This window comes from Elephantulus edwardii, unplaced genomic scaffold (assembly GCF_000299155.1).
Source record: "Elephantulus edwardii isolate Elephantulus edwardi_28Jun2011 unplaced genomic scaffold, EleEdw1.0 scaffold00236, whole genome shotgun sequence".
Taxonomy (NCBI): domain Eukaryota; kingdom Metazoa; phylum Chordata; class Mammalia; order Macroscelidea; family Macroscelididae; genus Elephantulus; species Elephantulus edwardii.
Genome location: NW_006399986.1, coordinates 277,061 through 286,681, shown reverse-complemented (window position 1 = coordinate 286,681; position 9,621 = coordinate 277,061). Strand labels below are relative to the sequence as shown.

Sequence of the window (9,621 nt, the reverse complement as noted above, 5' to 3'; positions counted from 1 at the left end):
TCAGTTATGGTCTCTTTGGGATATATTCCCAGTAGTGGAATTGCTGGGTCAAATGGTATCTCTATTTGCAACTTTTTGAGAAAGCGCCATACCGCCTTCCACAGTGGTTGCACCATTTTACATTCAGGTGGGTGACTTTTTAATCCGCGGCCCTCGGGCCTGTCTTTCACTGTTTTTGTTCAGACATTCCTCTAGGTTGTATAGCCCTGGTGTACAAGTTGCCGTACAGCGGTCACTTGTGGTTGCTGTGAGGCTGAACACTGTGACACTGATGTGTCAAATGTGTTAGTGGTTGGTCACCCATTGTGGACAGAGAGTGGGGTGGAGATCCCCGATTAAAACAAGCTTGGAAGCAGGAGTGGCATTCACTTCCGTAATAGCTTGCCTCCGGAAATCCTATGAACCTGGAGAGAGGATGAGAGACACCCATGCATTGAGGACTCTCCTTCACAGGGTCGCTATGAGTCCCCTGCGACTCGATGGCACTTAACAACAACAACAACAACAACAACAACAACAACTTGGCTTCTAGATCAGCATCCTTCCACAACAGAGGTCCCAACGCCAACCATTAAGAGACAAATGAATAGGGGTTTCCTATAAAGGACACCTGGGAAGTGTGTGCGCCAAGGATGTGTCCTATCTCCGTATCTTTTCAATTTATATGCAGAACAGATTATCTGGAAGGCTGGACGACTCTAGTGTGGCATCAGAATTGGAGGTAGAATTATCAACAATCTGCATTATGCAGATGACACAACCCTGCTTGCTGAAACTGAGGAGGACCTGAAGCACTTGCTGCACAAGGTCAAGGACTGCAGCCTTCAATAGGGATTGAAGCTCAACATCAAGAAAACAAAGATTCTCACCACTGGGCAGATTGGCAGCATCATGATAAATGGTGAAGAGATTGAGACTGTTGACAGCTTTAGTTTACTTGGCTCTACAATCAACACTTTTGGTACCAGCAGCCAAAAATTAAAAGACAAATTATATTGGGAAAGTCTGCTGTCAGAGACCTCTTCAAGGAACTGAGGAGCAACAATGTAAGTCTGGAGACTAAGGTGCACCTGATACAGGCCATGATCTTTGCCATTCCTTGCTATGCTTCAGAGTCAATGACTAGGGAGGATAGAAGGAGAGGTGATGCCTTTGAGCTTTGGTGCTGGAGAAGAGTATTGAATATACCATGGACTGCTAGGAGAACAAACAAATTCATTCTGGAGAGGATGAAGCCAGGCTGCTCCTTGGAGACAAGGATTCTGAAGCTTCGTCTGACACACTTTGGACATGTTGTAAGGAGGGACCAGTCCTTAGAGAGGGGTGTCATGCTTGGGAGATTTGAGGGACAGTACAGGAGAGGAAGACCCTCAATGGGATGGACTGATTCGGAGACTAGGGTAATGGGGATAGGCGTGTTGGAGACAGTGAGATTGGCAAGGGATAGAGTAGGGTTTAGGGCTGTTGTACATAAGGTCGCGATGAGTTGCAAGGGATTCAATAGCACATAACAACAACAATAACAACAATAAAGGACAGAGCATCAGAAAATGGGATAAAAAAAGCCAGATCTTTCTCATGAATACATATGGATAAAGGAGATGGAAGGAGAGGGAACAGTGGTGGCTCAGTGGTAAAACTCTTACCTTCCATGCAGGATACCCAGGTTCGATTCCAGGCCAATGCACTCCGTGCACAGCCACCACCACCCGCCTGTCAGTGGGGGCTTGTGTGTTGCTGTGATGCTGACAGGTTCCAGCAGAGCATCCATGCTAGGAGAGACCAGGAGGAAAGGCCTGGCAATCTATTTCTGAAAATCCATTCATGGCAACCCCATGGATTTCAATGTTCCTGTCCACACCTGATCCTGCAGATGGCCTTTAGTTCATTTATGCTTGAGGTTGCCATGAGCCAGGGCTGACTTGAGGGCGACCAACAAGCAGAGGAGTATCGGGATAGAATTAATATAACAAAAGGTGGGGGGAGTGTCTCCATTTCCAAGCAGCTGAGTTCCCAGAGTGTGTGTGTGTGTGTGTGTGTGTGTGTGTGTGTGTGTGTTAGGATTTCAATACACGTATTTGAGGGACAGAATCGCACAGTTTTGTGGAAGGAGATCACCGGGTCTTTCTCTGTCTTTTAGCTGTTGTTTTTCCCCGCCCTGCAGAGTTATAAAGACCATTGGGATGATTAACAACAGTAAAACACAGTGGCTGTCAAATTGACTATGAAACACGGCAAGCACAGTGACCCCATGTGGATTCAAGGAGAACTGCAGCCCTGAGAGTTGATTACAGAGGATTTTTGTGCGCCAACCCCCCCCCCATTGAATCCCTCAGAATAAATTCCCAATGGCCACAAGTGACAGCTCCAGAGGGTCTGATTATGGAGAGAAAAAGAATGCAAGATGTTATGCTAATTATTTTTCAAGTTTAAGTGTTTAAACGATCACGTTTTATATAGGTTGGGATAGATGGGAATAGAGCCTCAATGTTAATTTCACCTGTTGGCTAATTATCATCACCAGCAAACAGATATCACATCGCTTTTGTGACGTGTCTTCGTGCCTCAACTGTATGTCTATTAGACAGCATCATTCACTCGGGGAGCAGGGTGGCGTTCATTTAGGGGTCGGAGGGAAAGGAAAGCAGAAAAGTTAAGAGCTGCAGAAAGCAAGGGAGCAGAGACAGGAGAGGATGAGTAAGCAATTTGTCCTGGCCTGGTTGCCATGGTAACTTTGCAATGAAACTCTTTTTTTTTTAAATTTTTTTAAAATTTTATTATTTTTGTGTGCATGTACTGTCAAATCAGATCTGACTGGTACAGGAGGAGATTGTCCCTCCTTCCCCGGCAGAGCATCTGGTGGATTTGAACCTTTCGCCTCTGGGATTGTAGTTGCAGCTCCTTGCCACTAGGCCACCAGAGCTCCCCTTGAAACTCTTTTTTTAAAAACAAACAAACACCAAACCCAACACAACAAACCACCAAGGTGTTTTCTTATTTATTTTCTTTATCTATCAAGAGACACTCTTGATAGCAGCAGCTAGGAAATCAAAAGATGAATTGCACTGGGAAAGTTTGCTGTCAGGGACCTCTCCAGAGTACTGAAGAGCAACGATGTGAGTCTGGAGTCTAAGGTGTGTTTAAATCCAGACCATAGTCTTCACAATCACTTGTTATGCATCAAAGAGCTGGACAAGGACTAGGGATGATAGAAAGAGAATTGATGCCTTTGAGCTGTGGTGCTGGAGGAGAGTATTGAATAGACCGTGGACTGCTAGGAGAACAAACAAGTTCGTCCAGGAGAGGGTGAAACCAGGCTTCTCCTTGGAGGCAAGGATTCTGAAGCTTCGTCTGACATACTTTGGACACGTTGCAAGGAGAGACCGGTCCTTGGAGAGGGACGTCAAGCTTGGGAGGGTGGAGGGATGGTGCAGGAGAGGAAGACCCTGGACGAGATGGATTGATTCAGTGACTGGGGTAATGGGGATGGGTGTGTCGGAGACAATAATGTTAGTGGCATAGGGCAAAGCAGGGTTTAGGGTCGCTATGAGTCACAAGGGACTTGATGGCACATAACAACAGCAACAATCAAGAGACAAGTCTTTGGAAGAGGACATCATGATTTGGAGAAGCAGAAGGCCAGCAAAGGAGAGGAAAACTCTCAATAAGACGGATCGAGGCAGCAGATCCAATGACGATGGCGCGGGATGGGACAGGGTTTTGGCCCCTCACACGTGGAGTTGAGGTCTGATTATCATCACGTAACAACTACACCGACCCGTCCATCCACCCAACGACTGCTCTGCTCGTACAACACCTGAAAGCCCGCGAGGCAGGGACTCATGAGATGGCTTTGCTCTTCCAGTTCTTCCTCCTTTGATTAGAGAGCCTCACCCTGTGTCTCCAGTCTGTGTTCTCATTTATGGCCTTTGAGTCAGAACTGACTCATAGCTAACTTTCCACTGGGTTCCTGAGTCTGTAAATTGCATAGGAAGGGGTTGTTCGTCTTTCTTTCTTGGGGCGGCTTGGGGATTCGAACCGCCAAAGAGGTGCTGCCTTAGACTTAGGACGGCACCGCTATACAGACTGTGCCACCAAGGCTCTTGATTAGTGGAAACTGCTTTCGTTTTTCTTTCTGCCAGGTGTCTGCTTTCCAAAGGTTCCAGATATTTCAAGCTCTTCTGTAATAAAAACAGCAGTTGGGAGCTCTGGTGGCCTAGTGGCAAGAAGCTGCAATGCAATCCCAGAGGTGGTGTTGTTGTTGTTGTTATGTGCCGTCGAGTCGCTTGCGACTCATAGCGACCCTATGTACAACAGCCCTAAACTCTGCTCTGTCCTGTGCCAATCGCACAGGTACGTGGTTCAAATCCACCAGATACTCTGCTGGAAAAGGAGGGGCAATTTCCTCCTGTACCAGTCAGATCCAATTTGACGGGCAATTAAAAAGCTTACTCATGAAATATCTCAGTCACAAAAGGACAAATATTGCACAGGGCCACTACTGTAAAACAGGACTGACATTGAGGTTGAGGGAAGACAGAGAAGAAGCAGAGGAATGATATATACTGCATTGCAACAGATGAGCGAGAGAACTGTTTAAAAGGGATATATGATTAGATATTATTGTCGTGACAGGAGTTCAGAATGAAGGCTGTACAGTGCAGTGGACTTGGGGAGAGGGATTGCATAGCAAAAGAGTTTTTCTTTTACTTATCAAGGAGAAAAGTATATTGGGGTGGGGTGGGCAGGGAGAAAAGTGCAACAATGAATGACCGGAAACCCTGTCTCTGTAAACTTTCACTAAAATGAATAATAATTAAAAAAGCTAACTCATTGAAAATACCTTCTCTCCCCTCAACAACATAAACTACAATTCTATACGTGGGCCTCTCCTAATGGATACCTCAATGTATTGCCATGGAGTTGGAACCGACTCATAATTGACCCTCCAGTGGATTTTTCAGAGGCTTTCTATCACACAGAGATTGTCCATCTTTCTTCCATAGAGCAGCTGGTGGATTTGAACTGCCTGCCTTTGGGTTGGTAATGCAACTCCTTACTCACGAGGCCGCCAGAGCTCCCTGGCAGGAATACACAAGAATCAAATTGACTATATGTCTGTGGAAAGAGATGAAGAAAACCAATATGAGCTCTCAGGCTCACCTGCAAGTTCAAGTTGAAGCGGAAGTAAATAAGTCCATGAGAGCCAGACATGACCTGGACTTTATACCACCTGGAATTAGAGAGGATCTCATGAATGGATCTGATACACTGATGACTTAAGATCAGCGGCGTTAAGGGTTATAATTAGGGACAGCATACAGGAAGAAAGCAAAAAGTCACTAAAAATACAGGAAAGAAAGAGACGCCCAGAATGGATGTCAGAAGAGATGCTCAAACTTGCTCTTAGACATGTTGTTGTTATTGTTATGTGCCATCAAGTTGCCTGCCACTCACAGCTCTGGACCCTGCTCTACCCTGAGCCAGCCTTATTGGTTTTGACACACCTACTCCCATTACCCCAGTCACTGAGTTAATCCATCTCATCGAGCGTCTTCCTCTCATGTGCTGTCCCTCCACCCTTCCAAGCGTGATGTCTTTCTCTAAGGACTGGTCCCTCCTTGCAACCTGTCCAAAGTATATCAGACAAAGCTTCAGAATCCTTGCCTCCAAGGAGCAGCCTGGTTCCACCCAATCCAGGACAAACATGTTTATTCTCCTGGCAGTCCATGGTATACTCAATACACTTCTCCAGTACCACAGCTCAACAGCCTCAATTCTCCTATCATCCCTAGTCACTGTTCAGCTTTTTGACACATAGCACGGAACTGTGAAGACTATGGCCTGGATCAGGTGCACCTTAGTCTCCAGACTGACATCATTGCTCTTCAGTACTCTGGAGAGGTCCCTGACAGCAGATTTTTCCCAATGCAATTCATCTTTTGATTTCCTGACTGCTGGTACCGAGTGATGATTGTGGATCCAAGCATAGAGAAGCTAAAACTAAAGGAAGAAATGAAATAAGGGAGCTGAACAGAAGACTTCAAAGGACAGCTCAAGAAAATAAAGCAAAATGCAAAGAGTTTGTAGTTTGAAAACCAAAGGAAAGAGCACACTCGGCATTTCTCGAGTTGAAAGAACGGAAGAAAAATCCTTTGAGTTGCAATACTGAAGGATTCTATGGACAAAATATTGAGAAGGCAGGAAATATCAAATGAGGATGGAGGGAATGAATATACAGAGACACCATACAAAAAAGTATCAGTTGACACTGAACCATTTCTTTTTTTTAAATTTTATTATTTTTGTATGCATGTACCATCAAATCAGATCTGACTGGTACAGGAGGAGATTGCCCCTCCTTCCCCGGCAGAGCATCTGGTGGATTCGAACCGTGCACCTCTGGGATTATAGTTGCAGCTTCTTGCCACTAGGCCACCAGAGCTCCCCTTGAACCATTTCTTGAAGAAGCACATGATCAAGAACCAATGGCATTGAAGGCAAAGCTGCACTGAAAGCATCGGCAAAATACGAGGCTCTAGGAATTGATGGAGCAGCAACTGAGATAGTTAAAACAAATAGACGCAATGCTAGAAGCATTCACTCGGCAAAGACATTTTGAAGACAACTACTTGGCCAAGTTGGCTGGAAGAGAGACATCTTTGTTTCCATTTTTTTTTTAAAAAAGTGACCTAAAATAGTGCAGAAATTATTGAATTATACAAACAACAAACACTGGTGAGGTTGTGGAGAGACTGTTGGTGGCAGTGTAAAATGGTGCAGCCACTGTGGAAGGCGGTATGGTGCTTTCTCAAAAAGTTGCAAATAGAGATACCATTTGACCCAGCAATTCCACTACTGGGAATATACCCATTTGACCCAGCAATTCCACTACTGGGAATATACCCTAAAAAAATAACCACCATCCAAGCAGATATATGCACACCCATGTTTACTGAGGCTTTGTTCACAATAGTAAAGAACTGGAAACAACCCAAGTGCCTATCAACAAACGAATGGATAGAAAAGCTGTGGTATATAGTCATACAATGGAATACTACGCTGCATTGAAAAACAAGGAACTCATGAAACAGTATACAAAATGGGTGACCCTGGAGGACATTATGCTGAATGAAATATCTCGGCCACAAAAAGACAAATACTGTGTATTGCCATTGTTATAAAAGAGGACTGACATAGGGATTGGGGAAGACTGAGAAAGAGGGGATAAATTATGTATATTGCATTGAAACAGAGGGAAAGAACTGTTAGAACTGTTTAAAAGGGATATATGATTAGGTATTATTTTCATAACAGGAGTTCAGAATGAAGGCAGCATAGTGGAGTGGACTTGGGGGAGGGACTGTATAACAATGAAAGAATTTTCCTTTTTCTTTTCAAAGAGAAGAGCGAATTGGTGGGGAAGGGAGAGCAGGGAGAAAAGTTCAACAATGAATGAATGGAAATCCAAAGTCTCTGTAAACTTTCATTAAAATTAATTAAAAAAAGGAAGAAAAAAGAGAAATTATTGAATTACATCATTAATATCAAGTCATTGTTGTTGCTGATTGCCATCGAGTCGAGCACGACTCATAGCAACTCTATGAACAAAGGACCTGATGTCTTTCTATAACTATTGTCATTTCTCCAAGTTCATGGAGTTTCCAGAGTCATGTGGTTTAGGAAGTGGATGCCACTCCTGCTTCCCAACCTGTTTTACAACTGGGAGCTCCACCCAACACTGTCCACATTGGGAAACTGCTTTGGCATTTGGACCTCAATGGCACAAGGTTCAGCATCACAGCAAGTCCAGATTACCTCAGTACAGCAAACTGACAGAACAGTGATGTACAGAGTAGAAGAATGTTCCTCCAAAATATAACAAGACCAAACACTGTGACACTGATGTGTCTAATGCGATATTGGTCACCCATGGTGGACAGTGTTTGGTGGAGCTTCCTGATTAAAATAAGCTTGGAAACAGGAGTGGCATCCACTTCCATAGTAGCTTGCCTCCAGAAACTCTATGAACTTGGAGAAATGATATAAGTTATACAAATGTTCAGGCCTTTTGTTCGTTGGGTCGCTATGAGTCGTCTACGACTCGACAGCACTTAACAACAACACTAACATAGAGCTCCTTTGGCCTGGAGGATAGAAAGTTAAGCTACTAAGTCAAAGGTGGGTGATTTTAATCTGTAGCCCTCCGGCCTGGTTTTCATTGTTTTTGTTTGGTCAAACATTCTTCTAAGTGGTATAGCACTGGCCTGTCCATTTGCTGTACAGAGGTAACTCACAGTTGCTGTGATGCTGAACACTGTGACATTGATGTGTCAAATGTGATAATTGTTACCCATGGTGGACAGTGTTTGGTGGAGCTCCCCAATTAAAACAAGCTTGGAAGCAGGAGTGGCACCCATTTCCATAATAGCTTGCCTCCAGAAACTCTGTGAACTTGGAGAAACAATTCAAGTTATACAAGTGTCTAGGTCTTTCATTTGCAGAGTTGTGATGAGTGGTCTATGACCCGATGGCACTTAACAACAACAACAGTCACAGTGAACGGTGGTTAAGTGCCGTTCATAACAACACTATGAACAAAAGACCTGAACCCTGTTCTATAAATAACATCATTTCTCTACGTTCATAGAATTTCCAGAAACTTCTGGTTTAGGAAGTGGATGTGGTAAGAAACTGCACTGCAATCTCAAAGGCATGTGGTTCGAATCCACCAGCTGCTCCTCTGGTGCGCCAACTAGGCATCGGTTTTGAACTCAATTGCAACTAACAACAGGAACATCGAGTGTGAATTCACAAATTACCATCATAGGCAAGTAAAATTTTGCTAAAGATAATGAAAAACTGATTGCAGCAGTACATAATTTCTCCAGGCTCTGGCAGGAAGGGGTATCATTGCTAAATCTTTGCTTAAAATAGAGAATACGAGAAAGATGTTCCCTGTGTTTTATTGATGATGCAAAGACACTCAGCTGTGTGCATCGTTATAAACCAAAATAACACAGCAAAGAAGAGGAACTCTAGTATATGTAATTATTCTCATGTGGAACTGGTACATTGATTAAGAAGCAGTCATTTGAACAGAAAAAGGGTATACTGCAGGGCTGAAAATCAGACATGGTGTGTGTCGAGACTATATCCTCCCACCAAACTTAACTCCGTTTGTTTGCTGAGCAAATAATCAGAGAAGGCAGACTAGAAAAAGAAGAAGAATGTGGCATTGGGATTGCAGGAGATCTTATCAGCAGCCCACGCTAGGCAGATGACAGACACAGCCTTGGAAGGGAAGATGGCTTAAGGCGCTTCCTGATGAAGTTCAAAAGCCTTCTGTAAAACAAGGAACTCATGCAATATTCAAAATGGGTGACCCAGGAGGACATTATGCTGAGTGAAATATCTCAATCACAAAAAGACAAATACTGCATAGTGCCACTGTTGTAAAATGGGACTGACATCAGGGTTGGGGTGAGACTGAGAAAAACTGGATAAATAATGTATACTGCATTGAAACAGAGAGGGAGAGAACAGTTTTGGGGTTTTTTTTCAGTTATGTAAATAATAAAATATACACATGATTTTTTCAGTTATGTAAATAATAAAATA

The 9,621-nt window shown here is 43.8% G+C and overlaps 1 pseudogene; it reads right to left on the bottom strand.

Moving 5' to 3' along the window:
- LOC102848486 overlaps positions 1-1,653 on the bottom strand; it is a 12,310-nt pseudogene extending 10,657 nt beyond the window's left edge.
- Between the last annotated feature and the right edge of the window lie 7,968 nt (positions 1,654-9,621).